The following is a 15469-nucleotide window of genomic DNA, read 5'->3' on the forward strand; positions in this document are numbered from 1 at the left end:
CTAGTTTATTTTACCTATTGATTTTGATCCCTTTTTTTCCCTGTCAATAATTAGAATAACTTAAACATAATCATACCCCCAAAGTAGTAGTCAAAATATATTTCATTGAGAATATGAAAAAAATTCATCCAGAGAAAGATATACTGACCTATCCCCATGTTGTTGCTATCTCACTCAGTGTCCTCCCACAGAGAATTTTTTAAATTTTAACAAATCCCCATCGTTTAAAGGAATTAAACTACTTCTGGAATTACCTTTGCAGAGCTATCCTTGCTAACTAGATTTTTTTTTAATGTCTGTCAGAAACATTACATACATGATTCACCTACACTCCTGTCTTTCTGAATACATCTCAGTTTTACATTATGCATTCCTAAACCCAAAAGGTGCTCAAGAATTAGGAGAAAGCGAACTTTTTACAAAACAAAATCCAACAGCTCATAAAAGAAAAACAGACACAACCAAATAGAGTTTACTCCAGAAAAACAAGGAAGGTTCAGAATTAGAAAATCAATTAATACTCCTTGTAGCCAAGGATTGATGTTTCTCCCAAGTTCTGCCAAAGATACACAGGGGCAAGAGGAATAAAAAAATGGAAAAATGAACAATATGAGACAATAATGTGCATGAAGGGAGACAGGAATTCCTGGCTAGTACAATAGTAAAAGCATTTGATTCTTCTGGGAAAGCTCTGGCAGAGATTTTAGTGTATAATTCTTTGTATCAACAGTAATATCTAGCATTAGGAAAGGACAGCTGGGTTTCTGCTAAAAGAGCCCCTTGGTGTGACTGGGCCAATTCTGCTAGCTACATTGTCCTGGCTATGAAGTATACATGTTTGGTTCTCTAATCCACACAAAAATTCTGTTAACTACATACGAACTCTTTTTTTATTTGGTTTTGTGAATATTATTTGCTTGTTTTGTCTTTAGCTTTTTGTTCTGAAATAACCTCAAATGTTCAAAAAGCTGCAAAATAGTATAGAATTCCTGTATACCCTTTACCAAGCTTCCCGTAATATGAGTATATTATATAATCGTAATAAAATAATTAAAACCATAAACTTAACATTGATATAATACTACCAACAAATCTACAGATCTTCTTCAAATGTTGCCACTTCTTGCCCTCAAGTCCTTTTTCTGATTCACAATCAGTACCCCCCTAGTCTTCTCCATACTGAGACCGGTGCACAGGCATCCTTTGACTTTCATGTTTTTGATGTTTTTGAAGCATATTTGCCAGATATTTTATACACTTTTCCAATATGGACATTTTTTTCATGTTTAAATTCAGGTTATGCATTTTTGGCAAAAATATCCCAGAAGTGATGTATGTCCTACTCAGCATATCATTTCAATGGTACCTAATTGTCATTATGCCTCACTTCTGGTTAAAGTTAGCTTTGACCAGTTGTTTAAGAGGGTGTTTGTTGTGGCGCCTGGGTGGCTCAGTTGGTTAAGCGTCCGACTTCAGCTCAGGTCACAATCTCACGGTCTGTGAGTTCGAGCCCTGCGTCGGACTCTGAACTGATGGCTCAGAGCCTGGAACCTACTTTGGGTTCTGTGTCTCCCTCTCTCTCTGCCCCTCCCCTGTTCATGCTCTGTCTCTCTCTGTCTCAAAAATAAATAAACGTTAAGAAAAAAAAATTTAAAAAAAAAGATGGTGTTTGTCAGATTTTTTTTTTCCATCTTAAAGTTACTATATTTCATGTTTAAATTATTACTCATCTTGTGGAAACACCTTGAGGCTATACAAGTATCTTGTTTTTCACCATACATTACAAAACAAAATACAACAGCTCATTAAAGAATAACAGACACAACTAAATAGAGTTTATTCCAGTTTTATGCATTGATTGATGGATCTTACCTGTAAATGTTATTACTGTGGCATTGCTAAATGGTGGTTTAATATTTCCATCATACTTTATTACATTTATTAATAGTAAAAGACTTCCTTGAAGAATACAATGTAACAATCACACCTGAAAAGCCAGCATCATGCTCAAATAGGAAAATTGGAATGAGTCTCATGAAAGTCAGAAACAAGATTAGGATGCACTATTATCACCATCATTTGATATTATTCTGAAGGTACAGAAGACACAGTTGGTCAAAAGGGAGCAACAAGTATAAATATCAGAATGGAGGAATTTAAATTACAATTGTTTTGAGATGATGTGATACATATCTGCAAAACCAAGGACTTCAACTGAAAAATTACTATAAATGAGAAAAATATTTGATATTGGAACTACTAACACAGTTACCAATATACATCAATGTCCTCTTGAAAAAGAAAAATAAATAAATAAAAATAATCTCAAAAGAATAATGTTAAATAGAAGAAGCCACACACAAATAACTGTCTTAACAACTAGAAATTTATTCTACAGATATATTTAGGTAATGATGTTAGATATAAGAACATTGTAGTACATTTTGAACAGAAAATAGAAGAAACAATCCCTCAAAAAAACATTACAAGGGTGAGGCGCCTAGGTAGCTCAGTGGGTTAAGCATCCAACTTCGGCTCAGTTGGTGCGGTCGAGCCCTGCATCAGGCTCTGTGCTGACAGCTCAGAGGATGGAGCTTCCTTCAAATTCTGTGTCTCCTCCTCTCTCTGCCCTTCTCATGCTCTCTCTCTCTATCTCTCAATAATAAATAAATGTTAAAAAATATTTTTTAATAAAATTTAAAACATAAAAAATTTAAAAACACATTATAAGGTAATGGTTAGCAAAGTCATATATGACTATATAATGATATATATGATGCAGGCACTGAAAAGAATAAGGCAGCTCCATCTGACATGAAGAGACCTCTAAAATACATTGTTTAGGTGAGAAAATCAAGATGAAAAAGTGAACAGTAGGCTACAATTTGAATGCAAAACATATGGATATGGATATGGATATGGATATGGATATGGATATGGATATGGATATGGATATGGATATGTAAGTATTACCTAAGCATGATACACAAGAAACTAAATAGTGATTGCCAGGGTGCCTGGGTGGCTCAGTCAGTTATGTGTCCGACATCAGCTCAGATCATGATCTCCCATTTCATGGGTTCAAGCCCCACATCGGACTCTGTGCTGACAGCTCAGAGCCTGGAGCCTGCTTCTGATTCTGTGTCTCCCTCTCTCTCTCTTCCCCTCCCATGCTCACACTCTCTAATCTAAATAAGCATTAAAACAAAAAAATTAAATAGTGATTGCCTGTGGAAAGTCAAATAAGCATCTGGGGGAAAAGAGCAAAGGGAGAGTTTTTAATATATACATGTTTGGACATTCTCCACACAGGTCTAAATAGTCAAAAATCTAGTTGCAACTAACTTAGAAGACCTTACCTTCACCTTTAATATTACTTACATCAATCTTTCATTTTAATCTGTGTTTATTTCTACCCGTAACCACCCTTCCAAGAAGCTACAGAATTAATTTTTTAAAGTAATTTCAAAAAAAACCCAAATATTTCACCAGCTTTTAAATTGAGTTTATACTGTGAGAGCAGTATCCAGACAGGTGTTTTAAATATTTCTCCATTGCTTTAAATATTATAAAATATACCTTTCAAGGAGAAAATTGATGGCAGAAATTGGTACATACAAATGTGTGGCATATTTGATATACTATATGTATGCATATCTATTATACCTAAAAAGCATGCACAGGGTCTACAGTATGTCACGTTAACCCTTTCTAATAGTTATTTGAAGCTGATCAACCTTCAAAACACAAATTTGTTTTCAATGACAAGGATCATAATCCAAGTCTAGGCATTGGCTAGTTATTATCTGAGCTGTAGTAATGGCTCTGTACTACAAAATGTAATCTTCCCAAATGTCATAGTAAGTTATGAATATCTGAGCAGCCTAATGCACTTTACTAGCCGTGAAATGTGAAAATGTAATCTTATTACCTTTTTTATGGTTGTATTTTTTTGAATAATGTAGCCTAGAAACTGATGTATAGTCTTTTTCTGCATTTTAGCATGATTTGGTCTCCTATGCCATACAGAACATTTTTCACAACTCTCCATTTCAACATATTTTAGTCTTGGCCTGAACTTCATAAACAATTTTTATAGCAACCTTCAGGGTGGCATAACGTGCTTTCTATAGGTTATAGTTTAATGTACAAGATTATAGAAATTTTAAAGCATATTATTCAAAGAATTCAAATCAACCTTCACAAGTTTTGAATTAGGATTTTAATTGGGCATGATGATTACTTTCTTCAATGGTTATATTAATAAAATATTTTAAATCTAAGTCAGTTGTATTTTCAGAATACCAAGAAACACATACAGATGAAAAATAATTATCTTCTCTTCAAAAGATTTATAAACCTGGAAAAACTGTAATACAGAGAAAATTCTAATGCTTCAAAGTAAAGCTATATTTTCTGTATAATCTTTCCTAATTTTTCCTCAAAGACGTGGCCAGAGAAAGGTATAGCAGAAAACTCGGACAGAGTGCAATCACAATTTATGCCCCAACTAGATATTTTCTATTTCTTGTGACAAATCACATTTTGTCTCTGAACCTGACTACTCATTTGTAAAGTAAATCAAGAGTAAGCTTCTTTTATTTATATGCATCCTTCAAAAATGTATTTACTTTTTAAAAAGTGCTAATCCCAAAGTATCCAATTTGTCCCTAAGAATCCAAACCTAAATGAATGTGACCTTACGCATGTCTATAGTCACCAGAAACTTATTAATAGGGTGAAGTTGAGGGGAAATTACAATGCTGTGTCACAGACTGTAACATCTCCCAATTTACATTTTTTTCTTCTTCTATAATAATATAGAGTTTCTAGTCTGGTACATGAGACCCAGGCAAAAAATTTCCTTTCTAGATTTCCTTGACATTACCTGCCATGTCACCAAGTTCTGACCAATGAGGACAGGCAGTAGTATGTGCAACTTCTGGCTATCACTCTTAAAGGAAAGAACACAACTTATCTTTGCAACTTTCCTCCTTCCTCTTATGTAAGCCACTGAAAAACAGCAAGAACTAGAGTAGTTATCTTGGAATCTATGCCATAAGTCTCATGTTGAATATAACAGAACAGAAAGATCTATGGATCCTGACAACAATTTCATAAATTCATTTGTCCACATAAAGATCTGTACATGAATGTTTACGGAAGCTTTATTCATAATCACCAAAAACTAGAAACAATTCAAATGTCCACCAACTAGTAAATGGATAAACAAGTTGTGGTACAATCATACAATAGAATACTTACCAGCAATAATAAGGAACAAATTATTGATATCATTTACAATACAAATTAATATCAAAAACATTATGCTAAGTCCAGCAAGTTATACACAAAAGCTACATATTGTATGATTTCATTTATATGACATTCTGGAAAAGGCAAAAGTACAGGGAGAGAAACTGGATCAGTGTTGCCAGGGGCTGAGGATAGAGGGACAGAATTAATCAAAAAATCATGAGAAGACTTGAGAGTAATGAAATTTTGGTATCTTAATTGTGGTACTCGATACACAAATATATCTGCCACATTTCATAAAACTGTATACCTAAAAAGGGTGAATTTAACTGTATGTCATTTTTTTTTAAATGTTCATTTTTGAGATAGAGCACACACATGTACACAGGGTAGGGGCAGAAAGAGAGGGGGACAGAGGATCTGAAGCGGGTTCCTTACTGACAGCACAGAGCCCAACGCAGGGCTCAAACTCACCACAAACCAAACCATGAGATGATGACCTGAGTAAAGCCGTACATTTAACCAACTGAGCCACCCAAGTGCCCCTACCTCTATGTCTTAGTAAATCTTAAAAAAAACCAACAAAATAAAAACCTCAAGCCATTTGCCATTTGTATCAAAGACAAGAGAAAAGTAAGATCCTCCAACTAGAGGCAACAATGTAGAATTAAAATGGCAAAGTCATGTAATACAAGAAAATTAAAAGAAAAACGTCACTATAGTAAAAAGCATGTTTTACTGATAATGAATTATCATCTTTATAGTTTTCAATAACTCATGTACTAGAGAAAGTAACAAAACCATCTCATTTCTCCCTGTTCATTTTACCTTTCATAAAATTTAAAAATTTTCACTGAACTACGACATGTCTACAAAAGCAGTATTAAGCAAAAAGTTTCCATGTAGTCTGAGAAATACTGGATTAAACAAGGCTAGAGATGTTTACACAATAGGATTGCCACAATATTCATATTCACAATACAATATGCTACTATATTTTTATGTCTCCAAAAGTTAGATAACCAATGCATGGATTTCCTACAATTTATTTAACAATGGAATCTTTTTTTTCTGACAAGAGCTTTTCACAGGAGTAACATTCTTCCAAAGGCTTTTCTGAGAAACACTGGATAATATAATTGTATTCTTGAATCTTATTGCCATGAATAATATCACAGAATTATCTAATGTTTTACATTAGATAGGCTTTTCAAATCTTCAGGTGAATGGCTTAAAGCAACCTATTTGTTTTTCATAAGTTCCTTTCTATGATTAAGAACACAGTTATTAATCAAAAAAAAGAGACATCTCAAATTAAGATTGCTTTAAGGAAAAAGAAAATATCAGCAATCAAAAGCAATCAAACTGTCCCATCCCTTCCTCTACAAACCAGAACACAAGTACAGCAAAAGAAATGCCCTCCCACACTTAATTAGGGCTGTTCTACATGCCAAGAGAGTTCAGCTGAAGTAACCAGTGACGTTCAAGGCTATGTCATTAAGAACTTTATGGCTTCCCTTATATCACTTATTCTAAGAAAAAAATCAGTCACCATGTCATGAGGATATTCAAGAAGCTATGTAAAAGGCCCACCTGGAGGGGAACTGAGGTCTCCAGCCAATAGTTTGCATCAACTTGCCAATCAAGTAAGTAGCCCTGGAAGCTGGTCATCCAGCCCCAGTTGAGTCTTCAGATGAATAAAACCTAAGCCAGAACTATCCTGCCAGTTTGCTCCCAAATTCCTGACCCACAGAAACTGTGAGCTGGTAAATATTTATTATTGCTTTAAGCTGTAAAGTTTTGAGATAACTTGTTACACAGCAACACATAACTAATATAATTATAAATCAATCAGCTAACAGTAGTTGGGGAAAACTGTTTTACTCTGTTTCTGTACTATTTCAATTTTTTTAAATCCCAACACAAAATAAATAATTTAAAAATACAAACAATAACCACATATAAGCATTGAGTGATTACTATAAGCTATACACTATGCTAAGTGCTTTACATAAATTAGCATTTTTAATTATCTCTTACAAAAACTTCTATTATCTTCACTTAATAGATGAGGAATCTGAAACATAACTAACTTGCCTAAACTCACAAGGTACTAAGGTAGGTGAACCAGGCTTTCAACAATGTATAACAACTGTATTTAATAGACTGTGACAGGTAATACAGACTGGCTAACCCAGCATCTCTTGCCCAAAGTCTTATCAGATAACTGATGAATGAACGCATATTTCTTGTTTCAAGAATGAAATAGAGGTGGCCTGGCTGGCTCAGTTGGTAGGGCATGCGACTCTTGATTTCAGCATACGTCATAATCTCAGGGTGGTGAGTTCAAGCCCCACAATGGACTCCATGTTGGGTGTGGAGCCTACTTTAAAAAAAAAAAAAGAGTAAGGGGTGCCTGGGTAGCTCAGTCAGTTAAGCGTCCAATTTTGGCTCAGATTATGATCTCACAATTCTTGAGTTAGAGCTCTGCACTGGATTCTCTGTCTCCCTCTCTCTCTGTCCCTCCCCTACCCTCACACACACTCTCTCTCAAAAATAAATAAACATTTAAAAAAAAAAAAAAGCGAGTGGCACCTGAGTTGCTTAGCCGGTGAAGCGTCCCACTTTGGCTCAGGTCATGATCTCAAGGTTCATGAGTTCAAGCCCCATGTCGGGCTCTGTGCTGACAGCTCAGAGCCTGGAACCTACTTCGCATTCTATGTCTACCTCACTCTCTGCCCTCCCCTGCTTGGGATCCGTCTGTCTCTCCGTGTCTGTGTCTGTCTGTCTCTCTCTCTCTCTCTCTCAAAAATAAACACTTAAAAATAAAAATTTTAAGTGAAATGCAATAATAACCTGTTATTTTGAAAGCTATTAACTTGATGTATAAAAACATTACAGAACTCAAACACCTAAACCCCTCCTCTCTAGTTTTCTGCCACTACAAAGATTGGAAAGATAAATGCTTACTTTTCCAGCATCCTTAGCATCTGAATGGCCATGAGAAGTTCTGGCAAACAGATATGAGAAAGGCTGAAAGGTGTTAATGAAACGATTTGGTTTGCTTGATAAAAGGAAAACAGATGTAGCTGGCATAACCCTTTGTTCTTCTACTTTCCTCACTCCCTTGAACAAAAATGTCATGTCCAAAGGTACAGTAGCCATCTTCATATCATGAAGCTTACAAGCACAAGCATAGAGAGAAAGCCAATGCATGAAGAATAGTAAAAGGAAAGGTAGAAAGTGTTTAGCTCTTTAAGCTTATTAAATAGAACCTTTTTTTTTTTTTTAAGTTTATTTATTTTTGACAGAGAGAGACAGAGCATGAGTGGGGGAGGGGCAGAGAGAGGGAGACACAGAATCAGAAGCAGGCTCCAGGCTCTGAGCTGTCAGCACAGAGTCCGATGCGGGGCTTGAACTCACAGACCGCGAGATCATGACCTGAGCCGAAGTCAGATGCTTAACCAACTAAGCCACCCAGGCACCCCTAAATAGAACCTTATTAAGCAGAGCCACTAATACCAGCAACTGCCTATCTCAAATTCCTTGTTATGTGAGAAAAATAAAACCTCTATTTCGTGCAGTTGCTATTATATGTGGATTCCACTGCTTAAAGAACACCAACCTATTTAATATACAGATGTTCAATAAATGGTGCATAAATGAATGAGTGGGTTAACAGAGAGAGCGATCTTGGACAGTTCCTTGTTCTAAATATGACTTAGAACTTTGCATTAAACTTAAGTGACTATAATTCATTTTGTGCTTTAGAAAAATGTATCACAAAGTTATAACAGATATGAATATACACACACCGGAACACAGCAATTCTGTTCCATGAAATATTTCTAGATAAATTGCCGTTGTAGTACATTTGTCTAAACAATATTTCAAGAGGGCTAATTTTAATGAGATAAATGATACAATAATACCAAATTTTCACAGACAAAGATATCAGTGGATATTCTAGCATCAAAAGACTAAAGACTTCAGGTATTAAATTTATTCAAACGAAATAATGAAAGCTCTGATAAGTTACAGCAGACTTTAAAGTCGAATAACAACCAAACAATGTACGTTGGGGTCTATAACTGTGATAAGAATTTACTGTAATACATATGTTTAAGTAGAAGAGTAATACTCAGCAGAATGTACTAAATCTCTACTACCCAAAATGTTTGAAGAATACAGGAACTCTGTTTACTGAGTTTTATGATTATTTGAGAGTTAATCAGAAAATATTTCCTATCTTGGGGCTCCTAGCTGGCTCAGTTGGAGCATGCACCTCTTGATCTCGGGGTGTCAGGGTCGTGAGTTTGAGCCCCATGCTGGGTGTAGAGATTACTTAAATAAAAACTTTAAAAAATTGTTTTTAATATTTCCTATCTCAAATATTCTATGCTAAAGGTTTAAATATATAGGAACAGATGCCCAGCCAAGAACTATTTTTTTTTTCCAAATAGCAACTATCTTACATAAAATTTAAGATCACTTAAGCTGAGTGAATTTTAGTTTCAAATATATAAGAAATGAGAATGACTGCTACTGAAGATATTTAGACAAAACTGAAAAGACAGTATCAATGGGGGAAAAAAGCAGCTGATATGGCAAGAGGACAGTTTTGGCAATGAGAAGAGAAAAAATGAAACTGACAAAAAAGCATAGCCAGGCTTTAAAATCATACTCCACATCTCTGTATCAGGAAGAAGGCAGAAAAAAAATCCTAAACAAGAATGGCTAACAATATGAACTTTGGCATGAAGTTATACTCTAAATCATGGATACTGGACAGTTCTTTTCTCATCTTAAATATCCAATCACTCTGAGAGCTGAGAGGCATACAGAACTCAATATAGGCAGGGCCTAACAATTCAACCACTTATAAAAATATCATCGGGGCACCTGGGTGGCTCAGTTGGTTAAGTGTCCAACTTTGGCTCAGGTCATGATCTCATGGTCTGTGAGTTCGAGCCCCGCGTCAGGCTCTGTGCTGACAGCTCAGAGCCTGGAGCCAGCTTTGAATTCTGTGTCTCCCTTTCCCCTGCTTCTCCCCTGCTCATGCTCTGCCACTCTATCTTACAAAAATAAATAAACATTCAAAAAAATTTAAAAATAAAAATATCATCTACAAAATTATATACAGAAAGGCTCAGAAATTAAGATACAAAAATTTATATTGCAGCACTGTTTGTAAAAATAAAACACTGGAAATAGCCTAAATATCCACCAATACAGAAACAAACATATAAATGATGGTATATCCGTATAAGGGAATACCATGTAACCTTTAAAAAGAATATAAATCTATATATGTTAGTATGTCATGGTATTCAAGACCTACTACTAAATTTACAAATCAGTACATACATTATGATCGTATTTCTTTAAAAATACAATAAAATTTCAATTAAATAACATGAACATTTAGCTTCAGTGTAAGTATCAGGCCAAATTATGTTGCTTAGTTTTAGCTAGATGCCCACTTATGCATCACTTCAGGCATTCCTAAAGTTTAGGTGACAAATGATTATATTATCAAGTATATTAACATCATAAATAATCAACATAACAGTATCAGTAATATGAAAAGGACAAGTCATTTGGATTTAATACAGTCACTCTCAAACACAGACATTCTGGAGTAAAAATCTCGTTACATGTGCTATACATTAAACGTCTATCAGATAGGGTGCCTGGGTGGGTCAGTCGGTTAAGCATCCAACTAACTCTTGATTTCAGCTCGGGTCATGATCTTACAGTTGTGTGAGTTTGAGCCCCACAACAGGCTCTGCCACGGACTCTGAACTGACAGCACGGAGCTTGCTTGGGATTCTCCTGCTCTCTCCGCCCCTCCCCCACTCGCACTCTCTGTCTCTCTCAAAATAAACTTAAAAAAAAAGTCTAGAATAAATGTACATTTCCTACTGTAAAAGTTAAATACTGCACTAATTAGTTATTATGAAAGCTATTAATTATACACATAAAAATGATTGAGAATACAAATAGCTAAATAAGAGGAAAACAGACTGCCACTTAATATGAGTTTAAAAACTGCAGATAGAACATTATATTCTTTTTTTAAAGCAAAAAAAAAAAAAGCGTTTACTAATAGGGTAAAAGCCTGTGATAAATGAATTCAAATAACTGGTTATTGTCCTCTGCCTCATACTCTGCAATCAAAAATCTCAAGTGGTAGGATAAAATTCAATGACTGGAGGACAGAATTATGAGAAAATGCCTTCTTATCATTTCACACTTTCTCAACTCAGCTGTGTATAGTATCAAATTTCAGTTATTTTACTTTTGTGCTTTTTAAAACACATAGACTAAAATTATTGAATTTAATCTCAAATTAGCCCCATCCTAAATTTTACACATCTGAACTTTCAGACTCCACATGTCTTACTATGGCACAGTTTTACTATATAAATAAATAATAAATAATACAGAATGGTAAGAGATTTGCTTACATTATAACTTGATTCACACACACGCCTTTAACATCATTCCTAACACTGAACAAAACACAGTAAGGCTTTACCTTAGCCAGGTAATAGTAAAGAAGAAAGTTCAGTATGTTGATGGCAACATAATCATCAGCCTTTGCTTTACAACAGCCCTTTACTGATAGTCAGTCAAAATAATATCTTACCCCACAGTTTACATCAGCGTAAAGAGAGGCTATTTAGGCTCACAAATGTGCCATTCCGTGACCACAAGAGCAATGTACTACTCTGCATTGCCAAGAAAGTATTCTCTGAATTAGAATACGAGATGTACAAAACTTTACTAAAATGTTCAATAAGAAAACTTCAGTAAGAATTAAAAATTTCCATAGTTTTACAAGTATTCATTTATCTCCAAAATGCCTTCTAAAATGGTGGTATTTGGTTTCATCCTCATATGAATTTCCCAATCAGCCAAAAGTCTATTTTATACACCTCTCACATACACATATTTATGCATTATGTATGGCAGTTATTTCTATAGAAAAAGCCTGAAGAATATACAGCAGACTATTAGTGGTGGCTATCTTGTAAGATGGAGTTACAAAAGGATTTAACTTTCAAAGTCACATATTTATGACACATTTCCATGTCTCAAAAGAAGTACATACATATTTTCTTTGAATATAAGGGAGAGAAAAGATAATTTAATCTTTTCAATATGCACAGAATATGTGGAAAACAAAACAGGAAAAAATAATGCTTCTTAATTTGTATCTACAAAAATCAAATTGTGTGCAACTGATGTATCCTATCAAAACTGAGGGAAAGAAAGCTACACAATAAGGATATAAAATAGATCAGGTATACAGTATCAAGTATCCACAATGAAAGATGAGTAAAATATCTACCTTTTGGTGTGAGATCTTAATTTTAATGATAGTACTTTCATGAGTCACTCCCAAACTGCATTTTGTCCAACATCCTTAACCATAAACAATTATAGCTTGAGTGTTTTCAAAAACACAGCTACTCTTAGAACAGTGGTTAAGAGCATATCCTTTGGAGCCAGACCACATTTGACTCCTGGTTCTACCAGATACCAAGTATAAGGGCAAGGGCAGGATAGTTCACCTCTCTATGGCTCACTTCCTCACCTGTAAAATTAGGATAATAATGGTACCCATCTCTTAAAGTTGATGTGACAATTAAATAAACTAAAAGTATCTCAATTAAGGCACATCCTCTTAGATGAGGATTAAAGAACTCACACATCCTTCCATCTGCTATTAAAAATCTCACTTCAAAAATAGTATCAAGTTCGATCCACAGAGGGAGCACACCCCAGAGAGCCCTGAGCAGCCCCACCACCGCCACCGGCCTAGTTAACCATAACATGCTGGGAAAAGGCACAGCTGCGCAAGCAAGCAAATCCACGCAACCACTAGGCCCAGAAGTAGCAGCAGCCCCCGCCGCCCCACCCTCTGCTCTGAGGACTCCAAGCACGAGCAACCGCGCAGGGAGCAAGGGCTCAGGCGACCTCACATCATCGGTGCCTGCGAAAAGGGACAGCAAGATAATCTGTTTTGGGAACAGTAAAATAGTTCACTGTAAGAAACAGATATGATTTCATCCACAGGAATGACACTGAAGAAAATGTATTTGTACACGAGACTGCCATAAAAAAATAACCCCTGGAAGTACCTGCTCAGTACTTCGCAGTAGGAGATGGAGAGGCTGTGGAGTTGATGTTGTTGAAGGAGAAAAGGGTGTGGTAGCAGCAAAGGTCACAGGTCCTAGGGGAGCTCCAGTGCAATGCAGTAAATACACAGCAGACCCTGACAATTATGGACACTTTCCTTCGCACAAGTCCTCCCCACAATTACCCACAGAATTACCAAACTACTGTGAGTGCGGAAAGGACTCGGAGAGTGCTCTCAAAGGTCTGGCCCCACTGTGCTGGCCATCCTGCAGGCGATGTTTCTACATGCGGAGACCCTCTGAGCGTCAACAAGTCTTCCAACCCTCCGGTGCAGAGAGAAGGGGTTGAGGGTGCTGACAAGCAGGGTACAGGAGAACAAAGTAGACCAGTGAGACAGAAACAAATCACATCAAAGAGACTTCCAGATACGACTACTACAACTCAACTTAGCTTCTTCCCCAATTTCTTAAACTCATGTCCTATTGCTTGTAGACATCTACACATACTGCTTCACAAAAAACATGGCTAAAACATAACTGATGATCTTCTCCCTAACCCTGCTATGATTGCTACCCCAGTTGGTAATCCTCCCACATGGCATCTTCAACTCTGCTCTTCCAGCTCTTCCTGCTGACTCTACCTCCTAAAATTTCTTAAATTTGTCCCTCTTCCTCTTTACTACCATCACTAAACTAGCTGAGAACTCCTTCATTACACACACACAACTATCAGTATACTTGATCTACTGGATTAAATGTCCATAAAATACAGAAGTCTATAAACATGGCTGTCAACATTGCTCACTTTGTAGGAGAGCACAGGAGAAACTGGCCATGGAGAGAAAGAGGCAGAACACAGAACAAAGTTTAAAAAGATAAGGAAAAACAAGAATCATACATGTAAGTTTATACATGTATATACAATAACATGTATGTGTTTATATAAAATTATGTATGTGACTCTATGTATAAAGACATTTTTCTAACCCAAAGCAAATTTGTTCTAAGTTGAGGGTATCTATATATCCTATTTTCTCTGTTCTTTACTATAAATCTTTTTTTAAGCACTAAAAGAAGAAAAAAACTTATTTCATTAAACTCAATTCCCTTTTTTTAAACTAGGAGCAAGTAACTAAGAGCAACATTTTGTGTATCCTATCACACCTCCATTTATTAATCATATTAAGAGAACTTATCAAAGACTACTCCAGTCAACTATGCAACATATCCAATAGTCACTGTGAAAGAATGGTTCTTTGCATAATTCCACCCAAATCAAATCAATTTGATGGAAAAAAACTACATAGCATACTCCCTCTGATAACTTCAAACTTTATGTAAAAAGGCTTGATGAGGTTCTCAAGTACATTTAACTTCACTTGACCCATATGAACAGAGAATTCTTGCCCTACATAAACTTAGAATTTGTATTTTGTAGAACACTTTTTGGGAAAGTACATGCTATCAAATAATAACTGTAGTAAATTAAATGTAGCCAATTATTTAATTGACTCACACGAGACATAATAAACCCTAATAATGGAGACTTTCACCAGCAGCATTCTATCTCTATGACCCCATAGCACCATCTTGCCTAATTTGGGAGTAAGGCGGCGGGGGGGGGGGGGGGGGGTTCTTTGCCTATTGCACTCAATTGGTTCAAAATGGTTAAAAACAAAACCATAATAATCCTTAATACAATAACCCAAGTCATTTATAAGAGCCATCAAATGTAATATGCACTCACACAAACTTCCACACCTCTTCTTTCCTGGCCTTCAATTATTTGTAAGTTTACTACTTTTACCATGTCAAGATTAATAAGAAACATTTTTTTCCAATTAAGATACTATTGAACACACTACATAACCAATTCTGAATCTACATTCCAGAATCATATGGTTTTGTACCATATTATAAAACATTATGATATACTATTTCTGTTCTGGTTTCTTAAGCTTTATGATCAGGCTAGATATCTACTTGATTGATAACTAAGAAAAGACTTGCCCACAGCAATTTATCTAGACCAAAAGCAAAATTATACAATGTGTAAAGTATATCTA

The 15469-nt window shown here is 35.5% G+C and overlaps 1 protein-coding gene and 1 pseudogene across 6 annotated transcripts in view; one reads left to right on the forward strand and one right to left on the reverse strand.

The window, feature by feature from the left end:
- LRBA (LPS responsive beige-like anchor protein) overlaps positions 1-15469 on the reverse strand; it is a 779818-nt gene that overhangs the window by 689559 nt on the left and 74790 nt on the right. The window lies entirely within an intron of this gene.
- Positions 12547-14001, forward strand: LOC132692822 (Y-box-binding protein 1-like; annotated as a pseudogene).

The sequence above is a fragment of the Panthera onca genome, chromosome B1, assembly GCF_046562875.1.
Source record: "Panthera onca isolate mPanOnc1 chromosome B1, mPanOnc1 haplotype 2, whole genome shotgun sequence".
Classification (NCBI taxonomy): Eukaryota; Metazoa; Chordata; class Mammalia; order Carnivora; family Felidae; genus Panthera; species Panthera onca.